Raw genomic sequence first — 20,241 nt, 5'->3', positions numbered from 1 at the left:
GGCCTCGCCCCTTTTTATTGGCCGACCGCCCTTTTTCCCTACAGCCCTTTTACATGCCCGACGGTCCGGTGGGGGAGATACCAGCGACGACCACGTGGAGAAAGGAGCATCATGGGGAAACGTCAATATGACATCACAATCAAATACCCTAGCAGCAGAGGACATTAACATAGCGCATGGACACAACATGTGACATGGGGGCTGTAAACAGTGAAGATTTTGAAACGAAATGTATTTTGGATGAAATTTGCTCACTTTGTACCCTAGGAGTTGAAGTAATAAAAACTTTGCTTTTTCCAATAGTGATTTATCCGACCTTGGTTTCGTTACAGTGTAACATTTTCGAGGTATTGTAACACCTTGAAAATTTTACACTGTAACGAAACCATGGTCGGACAAAATGAATTACCAAGTGGAAAAAACAAAATTTTAATTCGTTCAACGCCTACAAAAAAGAATTTCAACCAAGTCACGCCCACTAATATAACACAATTTCTTGTATCCGATCGCGAGTTCGCTCTTTTCATCTTAAATAGCGCGAAAAATTACATACAGGTAATTAAAGAATTTTCAGCGAGATGTAAAAGAAATCAACATAAATTTGGGCCTCATTTTCTAAGAGGAAAAACCATCGTCTACACTGGACACATTAACAAGGATTTAATAACTTTACCAAGAATTTCTTTTACCAATGGTATCGTTAATTTATTGTCGGCCAACTCAGCCGACCGCATGTAATCATAAGAACACCTTATTCAAACAACAAAATGTACAACTCATTCCTTAAGAACCTTTTACCTCTTGATGATGATCTGAAAATATCGAAACCGGTACAGTTTTTTTAATAAATACTGTATGGAATACGACAAAGTTAATTTTTTAATCTATCACGTCACTATTCCACGAATTTAACTCGAAATCCATTGATTTGAACATTGTTTAAGTCGGAGAATTTTATCATCCAACCATTTTCAATTAAATTCTCACAATAAAAGGGCCGATTCCTCCTAAGTATGGTCAACTTATATCATTACTACGGCGGCGCCTAAGAACATCATTGCGACCGACGAGGGATCCACAGACTACATTGGGTATGAGAACAATTGGTTTAGAAAGGCTAGGCTACGCTAAATATGAACTCATTAAACTGGACACATTAACAATGATTTGATAGCTTTACCGAGAATTTCTTTTACCAATGATATCGTTAAGTTATAACTGTTAACCGCTACTTAACTAAACTGATAACTGTTAACTAAAAGTTAACTGCTATCAGTTATGTTTTCGATGTTCAGCCGTTGCTGGTAATCGACGTTTTGGCTTTTTATTTTACGTGTGGCGTTATTGTTTTATGTGGCTATGTTTTTTTTTTTACTGTATTGGGCGTGTAATTGCGGTTTTTGATCTTGAATATTTACAGTGTGGATTTTCTGTATAGTTCCAAAGTGGTGTCAATAGAGTGTTTAGGGTTTTGTTGAGCGAATGCTGGCTACTTCCCAAAATCGATATTTCTCCTTCTGCCGCTCCCCAGACCCGAGGTAACCCGATGCGGTGCGAGTCGGCCCGATGAGGATCGCACGGGTGCTTGTCGCATAATCGGGCACTTCCGGCACACGGGTCGACATGGTGTGGGCTTCGCACCGCACTCGGGTGGGAAAGGAGGGCGAGGCGTCGAATCCCGGCGGATGGAGAGGTGACGCCCGCCGACGCCTCTCCGCATGGCCGCACTCCAAAACCCCCATTACCGCTGCCTCCTCCTCAATGAGTGCACCGGTCTCGGGTCACTGCGCCCGGCCCGCGGCTGCTCCCGACTCTCCACGACCGACTCCAACCCCACGATCCGACGCCGAATCAATGCGGGATCTCGGTTCAAGTCCGAGAAAGCATTATTTGTGAAATTGAACGACGGGCATGTGTTTATCGCATCATTTACAGTTACACTGAAAGATCCTGGCCATTGAGTAAAACAAATTTTTGGCGTGAAGAACGTGGTGAATAACTGAAAGTAAGGAGAAATATTTGTCGGGCAACACGAATAGTGTGTATAGAACTACACTCTATATAGGATTATTTATAGTTATTAATATGCAGAAAATACTTTTTCAACATTCTTAAACGCTGTGTGTAGTCATAACCATCCCAAATCAACACTTCTAGCATGGGTTTTATGTATTAGACGTAGACGTAGGTTTTGTCTTATTGATGAATAAAAATGCCAATGTGCGTTGGGAAGTAAGCGTTGAAAATTCATAGGACCTGGTGCGTCATCCAAGGGAGGCACTTCATTAAATGTATCAAACAGTATTAAAATACTATGCACGTTAGGCTCGATTTAAAATCCCCGCGTTCACGACCGGAGTCTTCTGTAGTCTTTTTACGGAAAAAACGCATGAGGTAATTGAGGGGTAACAAATACTCCGACTCCGGTCTCCCTGGGTGCGAGGGACGATGTAAGGCAGCGACTTCTCACGGCTTTCGAATCAATTAGGCGCGACGGGTAATGGGACGCCGCTCCGGAGAGCACGGACAATCACAAGGGAGCGGTGGCGGTAAAAATAGGCAGGGCGGGCGGCCATCGCTCACCGGGAGCCCTTTCGGAAGGCCCGCGCCGAGTCGACCACTTGAACAGCGGAGGAAATAGGCGAGGAAATGGGAAAAGCGACAGCATCCTCTTAAGGAAGCACTTTAATGGAGAGCGCGTGACCGGGGAGAGGTCAAGGGTGCTCCCGGCAACCCCAAATGCCCTAGTCTCACACACACGGGCGTAAACTCTAACAGTTTCGGACCTCAGTAGAAAGAAGGGTACTGTTGAGGTCCACCAGCCTAACGACCAAAAGACTGAGCCCTATATTTGTAGCATTTCAACTACTAAAGTGCAATTCATGCACCTCATTTCCATAGCTGACGTTATATCAGTGATATTATGTCCCTGTTGCTCTTTCAGATGGAATGTAACGCGAAGAGTTTCCCACTACCACGGAAATACATTTTAGGAGCTAACATCTTTATTCAATCTGCGTGAGATAATTGTCGTAATAGTCCGAAAAAATCGCTATAAGAACAGTTTAACGCCTTAAAGAAAAACTTTCTAAGCCCAAAGATTACATTTTAATGCTGCCGAGTTTCATTCGCCACAGACCTATCAACGAAATCTGGTTGAATAATAAGCTTAAACCAAGAAACTCTCCGGATAAACTAAGTTTTTTCACTGTGAAATTTCGATAAGATAGGGCCTCGAAGAGTTTGATCTGTGAAGCTGAATTTAATCTCATGAATTACTTTCATTTGCTACTGCACAATGCACATGTTCTATCAGATTTAAGGCGTATAGAAGGATTGTCTGACAGCCTAAATAAAACTGCATTTATATCCATTGCAAACGCATGTACATTGGATTATGCATTTCTCCCTTAAGATAGCGCAAGTACTCCCCTACTTTTTCTGTGAGGTGTGCAACATTTACTACTTCGATTATATGGACTATTTACGATTATCATCTCATGCATATTAAAGATGTCAGCTCCTACAATGTATTTCCGTGGTGGTGGGAAACCCTTCGTTGTACATTCCATCAGACGATATCACAGATAAAATGTTAGCGATGGAGATGAGTGCATGCATTTCCCTTTGGTAATGGGAATCCTGCAAATTTAAGGCTTAATCTTGCAGTCGTAAGGTTGGCGGACGACAAATATACCCTGCGCAATCCTTCGAACACAGACAATCCTTCTGTGCGCTTAAACTGCGCCATTGTGATTGTAACTATGGGGAAAATACTATATTACAAATACCTCCTTGAAATAGAGTCTGAAAATCTTTCATCACCCACACAGCCAGGACTGCCACCCACGATGCCATGGGCGCGAATCCAAATGCCGGAGATGGCACGCGAGGGGAGGCGACAACAGACGGCGGGTGACGAGGGCGGAAGAGCCGCCGACTCCATTCGCGACACTCCCCGAGACATTGCTCTCTTTTCCATTTTGCACCACAATGGCATCGCATCTTTAACGTCCTTCGTCCGACAGGAGGTGAGTCCACGCCCATGCGACTGAAAGCACAGCCAGCCATTACAGAAGGGACGAAGAAGACTGGTAGTCGTGTTGGCTGCTTTAGCAGCTCAGCAGGGGGGGCGTCCTATCTTGGCTCTCGACTCCACGACAGGCATCGTGGGTGAAGCGGAGGTGTTGGGAGGTACAGAAAAGGGTCGCATGGCCCGAGGTCTGGAGAGTGGGTGGGCTTCATCCGACGGCGACGTCGCCGGGGAAGCCGTGGGCGTCGCTGGGTGCCTAACGCACCGCGGGGAGGAATTCTTGGCTCAACTTCACAGTCCCGCCGTTTGTGGCAATCGCTACGGCGGGTCATATCCTTATATTACACGACGCGCAGTCGGGGATAATTATTATTCACACAAACGCGCGAAGAACGGATGAGAACGGTTCCTTATTCATTTTGCTGTTTCTATAAACACCAAGGGAAATATAGGACTTTTTCAGGCGAATGGTGGCAGCTAATTTGTCTTAGGATTTCATCCGGATAATCTCCATCGTCATCAGGGCTGATGACGATTGAAAAGAATTCCATCGAAACGTCGGCAGCGATGGAGATTGATGAGATTACCCGGAAGAAATCCCGAGAAGGATTTACTGCGATCAGGAGAAATATATTAGAGGCAGCAGGTACAATAGATTTCAATGAAGGCGAAGAAGCAGCAGGTACAATAGCCTTCAGTTCAACTTTCAGAGTTAATATGAGCAAGCATTATCGTTATGTTCCAAAAAAGGCAAAAGTAATAAAATTTAACATTAAAAAATTGTTTTCTTCAAAGCTAAATTCAAATAATCCTATCGAATGCTGCGCGTATCGGTATTCGTCTCCGTCAATCAAATTTTGGAGTGCGGTGTGTCACTTGGTCTTCAAATTTTTCAATATAATATATATAACTTCCGTGCAGATAATTATGCAACTTATGCAATTAAATCAGACGAATCCTTTATACTGGCCTCACCCATGACACTTTTACATTCATCAATCTATTTAATGAGGAAAAAGGTATACATGGGGTGAATAGGAAATGATCTTAAACTTACGAAAATACGAGGATGAAAGCATAGATTTCCATAAAGCAAAAACGCATGCATAAATGTTTAAATGTTTTCGCATGACACGTTATTCTACCAAAATAAACGTAGAAGACAAGGTTTATGTCTGAATTTGCGCTTTTGTAGATAGGTATCTGCTCCTCAGACAGCTTAAGCCAACACGTAAAAAAATATCTAAATGTTAACTGAGCCGAATTCAGACGTAGTTTGCGAGGAAAAGTGGACGTTGGCAATAGACTAACTCAATTTATATAACAAGATTTTATAGCCAGGTTTTCGTTCACACATATTTACAGCGTCTTAACTTTCTATTCGGGTTTCCTTAAACAGTTTTATCAACTACGTTCAGTACAGTAACTTTAATAAAAGTTATCCATAACAAGTAGAAAAGAGCCTAAATTTCCTCAGAGAGTGGTATTAATCAGAGCGCATACGTTGATACAATAAGTTTTCTCTCGGATTTGCTGCTTGTCAGACAATGGTTGCAGTCGAAGGACAAAGGAGGGATGAGTTGCACGCTCGCAAGAAGGCATTTCAGGTTTTTATGCACTTCTCGCCACGTGGTTAAGATCAACGCACGAGAACAAACCCCAAAGCGTATGTATGTGTGCGTGTGCGAATATCCCAGCTCGTCATAACAAGTTATCCTTGACCACGGCCGCTATCGAAGGCAACCACAGGTACATTTCCCCCGTCCACTTCATGAGATAATTCACGCAAGATAATTCACGCGCAGTAAACTCTTGCAGATAATCCTCTTTAAACTCAATCTAGGAGTACCATTCTGCCCACCAGTTATCATGCGGGAAGTATTATACTGGGCACTCTAAGAGTCTGGTCTACTACAGTTTAAAATATCCTTCCCGAGGTAAAGTAAGAGACAAAAAGAGCTGCAACCAATAACAACGGGTAATTACGTGACTTATTCGGGCGTTGAAGTTTCCATGGAGGTCCTCTCTACCTTGGAGACTTCAACGCGCGCATCGGTTCTCCCGTCCGATTACGGTGACCTCATTAATCACAAAGGTTTAGACAATATCAAACTTATTCCCTGTTAAACCCTCGATTCTATTTCTAAAAAAGCTATCTAAAACCTCACCCAGTGCTCAATCCAAAACCTTGATATCATAAAAAATCCAGAAACACACCAAGAAATTTAAGTCATCAGATAAATTATCGTGAATTTAATTTTTTCGAAATTTTCCCAAGCTAAAATATCAAATTCAAGGTATTTTCCATAAGAGAGTACCACAAATACTTTCATACAACAGTGATAAGTTTAGTAAGCGAATGCAACAATGGAAGGTGGATTCAAAAATCACATTGACCTATTAAGAAGATTCCTTCGTGAACAAGGATTTGAATTTTGCATTACCTATTGCCAGGAAAGGCTTTCGAGAGAATTGCTGCAATAGTGCATACCATTCTAATGAAATGTTAGACGTGCGTCATCAGAGAACGACGTACAATTGCACACCCCTTCGCTGTTTTGTAAAATAAAAAACAACAAAGAAACAACGAGCAAAAAAATATTTGATTTTTCCTCTAGACATGCTGCATATTAAACAGAAGTGCAGAAGATGACAAGAACAGTTCTTGCAGTGACTAAGTCAAATTTACTACCGAGAGTACGATCCCTAACAATGGATTTCTAATAAACCTTTCTCACCCAACTCAGCACCGGGAAGATAGGATATTCTTGTTCCATTGTATGTAAAGCAGCAAGTGATCTAACAATGATTCGAAACCCTCCTTTACCTTTTCATGGCAGTCATCGCATTAAAAACATTTATAGCCAAAAAAATTTATCAATAAAAACGATGAAGTTACCAGTGACCAACGCTCTCACCATTAAGGCGGACGGGGAGGTAAACGTGTACACTTCGGCGCATATTTCAATGATATTTAAGAACGCCGAAATATAATGGAAACAGATTCTATTCACACAATAATGTTCTTAAACTGAAACTCGCCCCGCATACAGGGTAATAAATGCATCACTAAAATAATCAGGTGAGTAAATTTAAGGGTAGTGAATAAATAATTTCTCTTTTTGTCTATTTTAAACCACTGGTTACAAATGTTTAAATTCAAATTGTTCAAGGAATTTCCTCACATTTTCACTCGTGTCACTATTAAGTGGTTCTAATCGTCTATCTCTTAATGGTGACGAATATAAATCAGAGATGGTTTATAGTTTGAAAACAAAGGAATGGAATACAACAAAGGTTATATGGAACAAAAATTTAACTTTCATCATCCACAGCAATTCAATGATCAATCTACAGAGCGCAATTCAATGACGACAAATTTTCAGTATTCCGGGTACATTCATAGCACTGATTGAAGTTGAGAAAGAAAACCATCGCATGAACGAAGATTGCATTAGCCAAAGACCATGAGTCAACTATGGAGCTCATTCCGTTACAGTTATGTTAATATTAAAAAACGAAATGGACTTCCACCCCCTAGAGTGGTAATCGTCCCATTTCTTTGACCACGGCACGCGGTTTGCGGCTTGGAGCCCTGGGGCTACGAAAGCCCGAGATCGTTTCCAACAATGGCCGGCGCCGATACACTTCCGCGTCAGGGCTACACAGTCTGAACACCAGAGGCAGTGAAAATACTTCCGCCTACACCCAGGACAAGATCCACTTTAGGTTCGCAAAGAAATCTTGGGAGAACAATGAAGCTTGCGATACGCATAATGAGACGATGACTGTGCCAATATCACAAAGTATTCATGAAAAAAATTACAAAGAGCTTCAAACGGTTTTCCCATCGCAACTGAAGCAAGCAAAAAGTTTTGCACCAACGGAAGACGTGTATCCCGTCACGGGTATTATGAAAATTAGCGAGGTGACTAGTTATTCTCCGTTGCCTCTGTAGTTATTAACTCTGGCAGCATATTTTTGCTTTAATACTAACATCATTACTTAAAATTTTATTGTTCAAATTTTCAACCAATTTCAATTAACGTAAAATACGGACTAAATATTTTTTTTAATTCGACATTACTCATCCTCGCAGCTTTTTCTATTAATTGAAGTAGTTAATCGAGGTTCAATTGTAATTGGCAGTCAAAATTCAAGTTCACTTTTCAAGCGCATGCTTTCAAAAAATAAACCGGGAGTCGCAGGAGAAGAAGAATTAACTTTTCTCCGGGTTCAGGTTATATCAACATTCACTGGATCTTCCAACTCGTTCTTTGGCGACCAGGAAAGATAGGGGGAACATTAAGCAGTTAAAGAATTTGATCGAGAGATTGAGAATACAGCCACCAAAACGTGGCAGAACTTTAAATGAGAACTGAAAGGGAAGACGAATACTAATGCATTAGAAGCTTATATTTTTTACGACACCCTTAAGAAAACTTTTCCAACGCCGTGGACTTGATTTGAGATTTTCCTTGATGGCCTTATTTGAAATTCACAGCGTCATGGGGTTCCGTGATAGGACCGACAGCTGACGAGCGGGAGACAGCTTCAAGGATCTTAAAAGAGAGACTTGGGATAGATACAAATTTAGAGTGATTATTGGAGTTGCTAGTTCTTTTCAAATCTCAGCCATGAGTTTTTAATTCAATGTTTGCTCTTCATCTAATTGTAAGCGAAATATGCATAGTACAAAGAGATAAGTTGAAAAATATTATTGGCTTGCGTAAGATCTGTTTAAAAAGAAAACGCTCTGATTATCACAAAAAGCCGTAAAGGAGACCGTTTGTTGTATTCAATTATTAGGACCTTGCAGCCCCAAAATAGGACTTGATTCTTTTTCGGTGCTTATCTTACAGATTCCTGGAACACCGTGCATATAATACACTTCAACGACGAAAGCCCTGAAGCTTCAGAACTAACACCACATATGAAGTACTATGAATGATATCACTGAAGACTATGCTTGATATGGGATCAAAATCCTTTCATCCTAAACTCCTCCACCTTCCATCAAGCTTTCTCTTCACGTATAAATAAGACAAACGTAGTTTCCGCCCTCCCTCCTCCGATACTGGTCCTTCACCCTTATAAGCCTCCGAGAGGCCAAGTTAAATGCTTACAGTAGTCTTACGCAAAAATATTTTAATGTCTGAAATAGGGCAAAACGGCAAGAAAATATTAACATTATTTTGCAGAAGGCTATGGTTGTAGAAAAACAGATATTATACCCTTCAATTACGAAAATCCAGAAGCTTCTGAACGTACACAAGAAATATGGAAGTACTATGAAAGCTATAACTGAAGACTTCGTTTGATATGTGATCAAAATCCCTTCTTTCCAAAATCCGTCTACTTCCCTTTAAGTTTTCTCTCCACGTATAACGGTATTATTATTAAAATATGGGTCTTACCACTTCGACGACCAAAATTCTAAAGCTTCTGCACGCACACAAGTTGTATAGAACTACTATGAAAGCTATCACTGAAGACTATTTTGATATGTCATCATAATCGTTCTCTTCTAAATCCTTCTATCTTCCTTCACGCAATCTCTTCATGTAGAACACTATTATAACAGAAACATCTAATAAACTTCGACGACAAAAATTCTGAAGCTTCTTAATGAATATAAAATGTAAAGAACTACTATTAATGCTATAATTGTAGACTTTGTTTGATATGCCATCAAAATCGTTTTCCTCCAAACCCTTCAACCTTCCTTTAAACGTTCTCTTAACGTAGAAATAAGGCGAGCATAGCTTCCGCCCTCCCTGCACCGATGATGGTTCTTCACCCTGGAAGTCTCCGAGAGGCGAAGTTGTTCGGCATCGCGTCGCGAGAAGAAGACGAGGTTTTAACACGGCTGACGGAGCACGCGAAGTCCACGATCCAACAACGCGGGCCGCTCTCCACTCTCCCGTACCCCCCCGGGGGGCGCGGGGGGGGGGAGGAGGAGGTGAGTTGACGGCCGATCCCTCGTGCTGCTCTGGAATTCTATCGAGAAGAGGAGTGGGGCGAAGTAAGGAGGCGATCGGGGAAGGGCAGTGACCGCTCCAGCAGTCGAAGCCGAGCTCAACCTCGCACAACCCTCCCGGACCCCTCACCCCCCGCGTCTTCCTTCTCCTCCTCGGCCCGGCTTCGGACGTTTCTGGGTCGCGTCCAGCTCGAGGCACTAACTCTTTCCATCGGGCGGGTAGTGATGGAAAATAACTAGCTCAGTATTTACAATTTAAGGTAGATATACGGTTTCCTTTTTTCGAATTAAGAAGAACAAGTCTTAATTACCTGAGAGTTATAACGAGTGGCGTGGCCAGGGGGGCGCAGGGTGCACGTGCCCCCCTAAACCAATTAGTTTAAGCAGAAAAATATTAACCTATAAAACAAATTTATTCTACTTCACCAATATGTTTCAGCAAAACAGCTTCCCGACGGCATATCAATTCCGTAATTTTAAGTACTAAAATAGCATAAAATGTGATTTCTGGAGATAAAAATGTTCACAATGTCCCAAGAGGAGGGTTCGATCTCCTGACTCCCCATGTCGTGTCCCCAACACTTCTGACTACACCCCTGGTCATAACTTTCTCGATGGCAGCGAAAAATATTAATGAAATTTTCTTGGGGCTTGATTCAACCAAGTAAGCTCCCCATGTCGGTACACATAGTGAATCTAACCCGATCAAAATGCCGAGAAATTTTCACTATAGTAGTTTAACGTGACACCATTGGGTCCTTTAGAGTTCTCAGGACTGCCACTGGGTCTGGAACTGGACTGCAGCCGACGTTTCGACGACCTACTTGGCAATCGTCTTCAGGAGTGAGAGTATCGAGGGAAAATTACTGACCCGCTCAAATACAATCACGTTGAACAGTACATGTGGCTCTGTATAAACAAATCAATAATTCTTCTCCACTCTACCATTTCAAAATACGATTTCCGAGTAGGTTGTCGAAACGTCGGCAGCAGTCCAGTTTCCGGAACGAAGGCAGGCCAGAGACCTCTTTACGCAGTCTTATCATCGGTAAATTGCCCAACCCTTCTTCATATCCTCTAATGGACTAAATCCGTCGCATGCAGCAGCAAGAATGGAAGAAATTTGGTTGCATAACTTGAGAAACACAAGGGTTTTTTTTTGCCACGGAATCAAAAAATCACAGATGGGATCATGAAATTATTCCATTACAACTTGCACCTAGAAAATGTATAGTTCCATCTGTACTCCTTTTCGTAACAATAGATTTTACAATCGTAACTTAACAACAGCAAATTTATGATTTACTCAGATATATTTCTGGCATAATGTTTCCGGGCCCATATCCAATTCTGCCTCCATTCCAACAGGTAACCTTGTCACTGACTGACTGCCCCATGAGATGGAACAACCAAATGTCTGTAGGTAGCTGAATTTCACTCCAATTCAATAAGTTTTCTGTGCAAAATGATAATATGTATATTACGACTTTAACATTACCTGTAGCCACTGAGTCAGTTACAACATTCTCTGAATAGGCCAAAGGCAAGACCTGCAAGGAAAATCTTTGAAGATGTCATATTTCGTTTTAGACGCAAACGTTAGAGCAGAAAAAAATTCATTTCTACGCATCAACATTTGTAGTCCCAGCTGTAAACTCATCCGCGGAATATGATACCTCCCTTTCTAAACACCTTCAGGAATGCCATTTCAAGACGCTGAAGCATTTGAGATAGGAGTTAAAATGTGAGCAACATCTAGTGGCTGTAAATAACAAACCTAGTTCGTCAAGAATTATTGGAGGTGCCTTGGAATAATCTTTCCAGCAGGAAAAATGCCACCTGAGGCAGATTTGCTTCGACGCAATATGTAAGTTCTCCATCTCAGTTTTGGTTGCGTTATGGCCTTGGCCATAGCAACTCATAAATCTCTGTTGTCTCAATGTCCACCACCAAAAGAGAGCCTTCTGAGTTTTTCGCCAAATATTTACCATCCCTCATGCAATCCGCGCATAAATCACAGTTGAGTCTTAGTTCCAATAACGCAATTTCGTATAAAGTAAAATATTAAAATCACCTAAATCGTTCTTTCAAGCGGCATCGCTAGTAAGCAAAAATATAGAAAAAATTATTGGCTCGATAAAAACATTGATGCTGTGATAACTAACATTAAAAAGTGATATTAACATTACGGTGAATAAATTGAGACATGACAATATATATATTAATTATTTCAGCACCGAATTTTTTACTACGTTTTCAAAACTGAGTGGTATTTGATTTGCCAAAGTTCATAAGGATAAGAGTAAAATCAGGAATGACGTGGGAGATATTTTGAAAGCCGAATGTCAGCTGCAACTCAATTATTTGTGATATTTTTACATAAATTAACACATTCCTCACAAATTTCAAAGTTCAGCACATCTTCAAGAATAACAGCCAAACAGACCTCCATTTAAAAAAACACAAGATATTATAACCTAATGAAATTCTAGGTGTTTCATTTCGATGTGATATAATTTCAAAGTACCCCGTATACAGAATGAAAAACTAAAATTGGTATACACATCAATTAAAATAAAATTATGTTTTGCAGTTGAGAGCAAGTCAAAGTCTACCCAACTAAATATTTACCTTGAACACAATTGGTAGAATAGTTCCACCAACACACACTAGAGCGGATCGATGCTTAGATATTATGACATTTATGGTTTTGCAGGCTACATCAGTAATCATTGAGTAGATAAAAAATATTCCGGATAAAAAGTAAACATTCTTTGACTATATTTATTGACCTCTACCATCTAAGTTCAATATCAGCATCCTCAATCACGATGAAATATAGAAGAAGAGGGCCGCGTCCATCGCCTAGAAACTTTGAACCTTCCCTGGAGCGATATTGAACACATTTTTGGGCAATAAGAAACACAATGTAAGAGGTTTGCTAAGTAGGAACACAATCACTTTGCATTGATTTACGAGGGGACCCGTACATGACGAAAGAGGTTCCTCCAAACCAGTTTACAGAAAACTTGTACCTTTGCCTGCAGGCACAACAAATTATGGATCGATTTTAGATGAGTAATAGCCTTCGGAAGGATCAAGTTCAATCTTGTTTTCGGTGAAAGTACATTTTTTCACAAGTGTGGAAAGAACCGAGATTTCCCCCCTGCTAGTTAAAATAAATGGCAACATGAAGATGCGTCGAGAAATATTACGTAACTGAGAATGAACGCCAACTTCATTCACACCTTATTTTAGCCCATATAGTAGTCCACTTTTTGTTACAAAAATCAGGAGGAATCAAAAATCGTTGAATTCATTCAAACTGTTGAAATCGTTACCTTAAAATCCCTTACGTAACACGACAGAGGGATTCTCTTTGGTAGCACTCAAATAATAAAGTGTTTTAGGACGCATTTCCCTTCAAGTTTATGGGGAAAGCAGGGGACATGGAAGTTTCCAGCACACGTTAGATGACTCTACAATCAACTGAATCGTTAAAAGACATAGGAAAACGGTTATTAGCATTGAAATCCTAATTCTACTGACAGCACATGGTAACTTCAAACCCAGGTGCAACGCTGGGAATTTCAGATCGACTGACGTACTAAGAAACGTGATCATACCTTGAACATTCCATAGTCGTGAAATAAAGGCACATAAAACCTGGATTAGCGTAAAGCACGACTCTGAGGCTGGATAAATATGCATTTATATTGATGCAGCAAACACTTCTACCTACCAGGAGACAGCTATCGTTTAGACCATAGGGAAAAAAAGTTATATACACTCATTAGTTTCCATTTTTTCCACTATTTTTTGGAAATTCAGGAAGGAAATGTTTCATAATTTTTCAATATTTTAACTAATGTCAATATGTACGAAAATAGGAGTTACATAACACAAAAAATGACAAGCAACACGCTTCCCATTGAATATCGATATAAACTAAGTCAATTAGCCAGCGTAAGTAAACAAATGTTCGATAGCTCCGATCAGAGATCAGAATCCTTTTCATCAAGATCACACTGGAATTGAACTATGGTTTGACATCTAAAAGCGTACGAAAACTAGATACTTTACACAAAGCTAATATATTGGTGATTCTTTCGATAATATACCTCAAAATGCGTAATAAAGTGTGATGTTCCTACTTATAGGAAACACAAACAACAGTACCCGATTTACGACGAAAAAACAATACGCGAGGGTTGAGAATAAGTATTACGCGAAATTCCAAATATCAATGACATTCCCAAAGTGTCACACTGTTTTTCCAAAGAATACGTCAATGCAAGGAATTATCGCGCACGCGCCAACAACGCTAAGAGAAAGGAGACAGAGATTGGGTGCAAAATGCAACCGGCAATACGCAATAGCACCATCCATCCCGAGAATCGCTACCAACAGCGCCACTTTACGATTCCGAAAATTGACAGTCTTCTGTTTGCACGCCGCGGCGCAGGTTCAAACGGAGTTTAAGGAAACGATTCTCAAATCTTTCCACGATGTGTCTGTACGTCTGTCACGCGCAAGTGTTTTAACACTCGAGTGCTCACGATACTATGGTTAGCGACTGCCAAGGTTACAAAATATGCCACTCGAACGCTCACCTAAATGCAAAACATAAACGGAGGTATATAGCAAGATGCAACCCTATCATTCACAACGTAATGAGTAGCTGAACAAAGCGGTAGTCAAATGAAAACGTAGAACTCATTTCAAAAGTAATAAAATGCTTTAACAATCAAACACTGACTTGAGTTCGAGAGAAACTCAGTAGTGGGAGTATATTTGCAAGCTACTTCACGATTGAAATCCAAGATAGTCACAACCAAACTGTGCAGTTCAACTTCGTGGGAAGGGGAGGACAAGGTTGTCGGAATTCCATCTGTATTTTGCATCTTGCCAAATACAAACAGAATTACTAATAACCCAAATTTAATTTCCATAGAAAAAATTAACAACAACTTGTTTCTTAAATTAACCCTATTCCTTAAAATATGCGGTCGAAGATAGTTAACAGCAGGATGTAAGCGAAATATTCGTTCGATCCAAGATTCGAGGAGACGAAAATACAACAACCATTTGAAAAAATAACTTACCCGACACACTGGTATTCAGAGAGAAAAAAATCACTGAAAATGGAGTCTGGAGGATGAAGTGTGGACCACCCTTCGAGCCATCTAGAACAGCCTACTTTCTAATTTAATGGTTTTCCAAACCCTTCACAACGAAACTAACGGAGCACACGCAATATATCAGCCGGGTTAATAGTTTCCTTATAAGCGGCAACAACTACAAAAAAATAAGTGACACACGAGGTGTAACTAATCCCTCATTGAAATTTCATGCCAATAACTACTTACAGACTCCTACGCAACAACCTCAGCTTAAACTAGTGCCATAATTCAGGATTCAAAACTTTGAAAGTTGTGGACTTTCTGAGGAAAAAATAAATATGGGAGAGAGTGGATAACACTGGGTCGCAGAAGACTATACAGTTCTCCACTTTTCTCATGCATCAAAGGAGCAATTGATCACATGAGTAATTATCACTAAAGATTGGCTTCCTAAAATATCATTAACATAAGGCGAGGAAGGTAAAATACAAGGTGAAAGTCAAGCCGGATACGTTGGATAACTTTTAACTCCAAAAGATAAAAGACAACAATTTTTAGCCATTAAGCGTCCAAGTTTCCTCGCATTTATCAGCGATTCGACTTGTTGAATTATTTTAGTTTCATTCTCGAAGGTCTTTGATGAAAGGCAACATACGTAAAATGTAAAAACATTTAAATTCGTTGAGTAAATAAATAAATCTGTGGAGAAGTATGAATCACATTGCAAAAATAGCTAAAACCAATCTTGAGATCCGAGGAAGCAATCCTACTTAAAACCTTTAAGTGCACAGCAATATAATATATGATTTAATAAAGAAAAGTAACTATCACCATTAAATATAACAACTAACGCGAATAATTGCAAAACTCTGTCATCGATTTGAGGAAAGCGAAATTGAAGATAGTAGGAGAGGTATTGCCTCAAAGGAGATGCGCAGAATTTTGTAAAACTTTAACAAAGAAGAATTTCGCTTTAACACATAATATATATGGGAAACTTTCGCGTTTGCATTGAATACGAGCCTTGATGCTATATTTCCTGATTAATACCAATGGAAGGTACTACGGCGAAACATTTTCAATTAAAACTGCAAAAGCTCCTATGAAGCGATAGAACTGTGTTCCTGCAATTATAATATGCACAAAATGACAAGGCTTAAGAAAAGCTGTTTTCCTATCTTTCCCACAGAATAGTCACTGAAAACGATCACGTCGTAATACCACGTAATACAAACGACACACTGGTAACAGCGAAAAATATCAGTACGAGCCGGTGACAAAATATAAAACCAAAGCGTTGTAGTGAACCCTGCCAAACTTCAATAGTCATCTATGTCAGGCAAGCATAATAAAAGATAATAAGAGATAAGTGGAAAGGCATTGCTTCCAACGGGATACCTACGGTAAAACTTCAATTAAGGATAAAGGGCTATTATCCTTTGAGGAAATTTTCTGAGTTGTCATTGAAAATGAGGGACACCTTGGCAAGCTAGATTTGCTGTTCAGTACCGCTTGAAAACGTAAACAGGCAAAAAATAGTCTTCCCACGGAGAGGAGTGGAGAGATATTGCTTCCAACGAGACATGGTGAAACTTGTTTCACTTCAGCAAAGGCTGAAGATATATTATACTTTGAGGGACATTTCAGAGCTGTCAATGAATCTGAGGAGGGCATACCCAGGGTCAAAACTAGAGAGGGGTAAGCCATGGTCGTTCGCGTAGTAACACAGATAAGGTTGCGAAAACAAAATTTCAAGAAAATTATAACAGCGCTTTTTTATTTTTAGAAGTTATTTGCTCCTAAAAATATTTTTATATTAATTACATGTTTTATACTCATATCACTTTTCTTGGATTTACAGAAAATTTGCTCAAATATTTCGTTTCGATCTAAATTTACTTTTACTTCTTGGGAGGGAGCAGCTGCCCCCTACTGGGTACGCCCATGAATGTGAGGGAAACATTGGACTGCTACATTTGCTGTTACGTAATACGGAAATACAGGAAAAGGCAAAACAAAAAGTATTCCTACGGGGGAAACATCGTAGACGGAAGAAAGGCTATAAAAACAATAGGAAGGAGTCTGGAGCAAACCTAGCTCCGCTGCTCTTTCCTCTCTCGCATCCACACCGTCTTCATCCCGGGACTGTTGGCAACACTGCCCGGGATGGTGGACCAGGGGAGAGGGGGAGGAGGTGGGCGGCAGGAGGGGTGGGGTGGGGGAAAGAGTGATGGGATGCCGCGAGGTTGGGGCGGTTGGGTGGGAGGAGGTTAAAGAATGACTGGATACCAGGAGGAGGCTGGTCTGGGGAGGAGGAAAGGGGCGAACTGGCGGCGGCGACTGGATGGGTGAAGGATCAGGAGGAGGAGGAGGCAGAGTAGGAGCAGGAGGAGAATGTGGAGAGGAGATGCTCCTGCCGCTCACCTTGGCGGGTCCAAGAAAGCCGGCTGGCTGCTGCTCCCCACCAGCCAACTCAACCGCCTTCTCCTCCCCCCTCTCTCGACTTGGGCGTTCCCCCTCAAAAGAGAGAAGCAGGGAGAAGACGGCTACCTCCTTCTCCTCCTACTCCGAAGCCCTAAGAAGAAAGAACCTTGTCTCCCTCACAACTTCCAACGCGGAGAGGGCAGCAGTGGGATCCGGCGTCACCGCTCCCCGCTCTCCTCTTGTGTATTAGAAACGATCTCTTTCTCTCTCTCTCCTCCCCCGCCGCTCTCTTTATATTATTGTTATTCCTACCACTCTCTCACTCCATCACTCGTCACGGCTTGGGAGTCGCAATACGAATAAATCATGGGGACGAATGGAACTGTATCACAACGGGAGGAATGCTTCCAGAAAGATCGCGCGGGTCGGGAGGTTCACTTCAGATCACATTCACCTCCTCCCTCCCGGACGACAACAACAAAAATGACAAACAAATGATCAACAAAGTACACTGTTCCCCCGATACACTTCTCACAATAGAGCAAATTTCTCCCTCACCTCTTATGGTCCAGATTGGTCCTCCGAAGTCTGGAACGACGGGATGGGATTCCGAGAAGAGGACACCGAAGAAGTTTGATTTTCCCGGAAAATGTTTGTTCTTTTAAGTAAATAATCCACTGATTTCTCCTGCTCCGTTGATTTTGTTTTATTTATTTTACGAAATTTCTGGGAAATGTAGGCCCGTTCAATAAGGCTAAGGCCTTTCTCTCTTTCTCCACAAACAAATCGAGTGAGATTTCGGAATCCTTCGATATATGCGCACTGTTTTCAAAAAGTAGTCACCAATAGTCTCTCCTATATTTTAGCAACCAGTTGGTCTCGACAAATCGTGTTTTTACAAGCAATTCCACTGATGCGCTGGTTTTAAGGACAAGCGATTTTTACATGAGTTCGGTAATCTAATTACTGCTTTAGCCGTGCTTAAAGTTTTTTTTATTTAACATCTCAATAGGGGAGAGTGATCTCCGTTCAATTATCCAGGGAATGAACGAAGAGCACTGCAGTTTAAATGGTGGGTAGAAGTCTCCGCACTTAAGGAAACACTTAAGTGCCACTCAGGTCCTTCTCGCCTTTCTGGGCAAAATAGAACAGGTGCACAGGTTATGGTTCAGAAAACTCGTCAATGTCCTTCTGCCCCTTTGTAGTACGTCACAGTCGTAACCACAATAACATATCATTCACTCACGCGAGTAAACACGTCCGTGTGGGACACAAACAAACGAGAGGGGTCATTGGTTCAGGTCATCTTTGACGATGCTTGGGTCACATGTCCACTGCGGTAGAAATTGCACTGGCCCACTGTACACAGTGAGGCTTGTGAAGTCAACAACAACGTAACATTAGTACACGAAGTCAAGCACCCGGCCGGTGCTTCCCAAGTGAAGCCGACGACGTCACGCGCAACAAACTCATGGACACAAAACAGTGCACCCACGTTTCTGCAAATTCCTCTGAGCACATCAGCAGCTTTTAGCACACTTTTGCAGCTAATCCACGTTCGCAACTACGCCAAACCCGATAAGACGACCCTTTCGCGAGCACACCTTGCGCGTTGATACGCCAGTGGCACCAACCGTGCAGAGCCCGCTTCTGATAAAAACGCCGTCTCAATGAGAGGAGAGAAAAATCCAAGGCGGTCTCTCGGATCCTTGGAATGGACCACTGAGCAGCCTCCGCTACCAGACCTCAGCAGCTCTGACCTTCTAATCTGGCCGGCTGGGAGCACTGCCTCGATGTGCCGATCCGGTCCAGGAGGAAAAAGATCAGTCCAGTGTCACGAATTCGATGAGCTGAGCACCTCACTTGATTGATGTAGGATTCTCTTTCAAGAGTGTCACAGAACTATTCCACTTTCTCCAATCTGAAGGACACAGCTCGAGCACCGCGTGATTGTGAGATGATCTTGCACACGCCCGGACTGTTTATTGGGTAGAGGACCCAAAACACCCAAACCCTCCGATCTGGAGGACAAAGTTCGACCACCGTTTGCCTAACAGGTTGACTCGAACGCAATAACAACGATAAAACGAAATACTCAAACGATAAAAACTCGACGGTTTGCATTCAGGCAACGACGCAGCCTTCTTCCTTCACGGCCTCAACTTGGCCCACGATCGAGAAGCATTATAAGCTGTGGCGGACTCCCTAACTCCTTCCTCGCCTGGAAGCTTTTGATCAGGCGGCAGTAGCGGCGGTGTCCGCGTCCGTAGGAGGCGGTAGTGGCGCTTGGGGAGAGTAGGGGAAGGGTGGGTGGGATGGGGAATCTGTGAGGCGGGGGGGAGGTTGTGTGCTGGCGGCGGCAGCGGATGAAATGGAGTACGGGGGTGGGGGCGGGCGGGGAAAGGGAACGGGGAGGGGGATGGGGAGGACTAAAGGATTGCAGGAGGGAAAAAGGTCGGTGGTGTGAGGGGAGAGAAAGGATAAGACGGGAGATTGGAATGGGCTGAGAGACAGTGTGTGTGGAATGAGAGTGCTTCTCTTGGGGAAGCGGTGGAGGGGGTATAAGACTGGAGGCCCTGTGGAATGAGTGTGGAGGAATGGAGGGGAGAATGAATAGTGGGAGGGGATGTAGAGGAGCGGCCCTCCTCGGAGTGTAGGAGAAGTCGGAGGAAGTGGGGAGG

General features: G+C 42.0%; 1 protein-coding gene across 1 annotated transcript in view; it reads right to left on the bottom strand.

Annotated features, from left to right (window-relative positions):
- Window positions 1–19,808, bottom strand: part of LOC124163504 (protein bowel-like) — a 134,811-nt gene extending 115,003 nt beyond the window's left edge. Inside the window, exon 1 of the mRNA XM_046540456.1 lies at window positions 18,119–19,808. The gene's annotated coding sequence lies outside the window, so the exon portion shown is untranslated. The remainder of the gene's footprint in view (window positions 1–18,118) is intronic.
- Window positions 19,809–20,241: the final 433 nt, after the last annotated feature.

This window comes from Ischnura elegans, chromosome 8, assembly GCF_921293095.1.
Source record: "Ischnura elegans chromosome 8, ioIscEleg1.1, whole genome shotgun sequence".
Classification (NCBI taxonomy): domain Eukaryota; kingdom Metazoa; phylum Arthropoda; class Insecta; order Odonata; family Coenagrionidae; genus Ischnura; species Ischnura elegans.
This window is presented reverse-complemented; position numbering and strand designations above follow the sequence as displayed.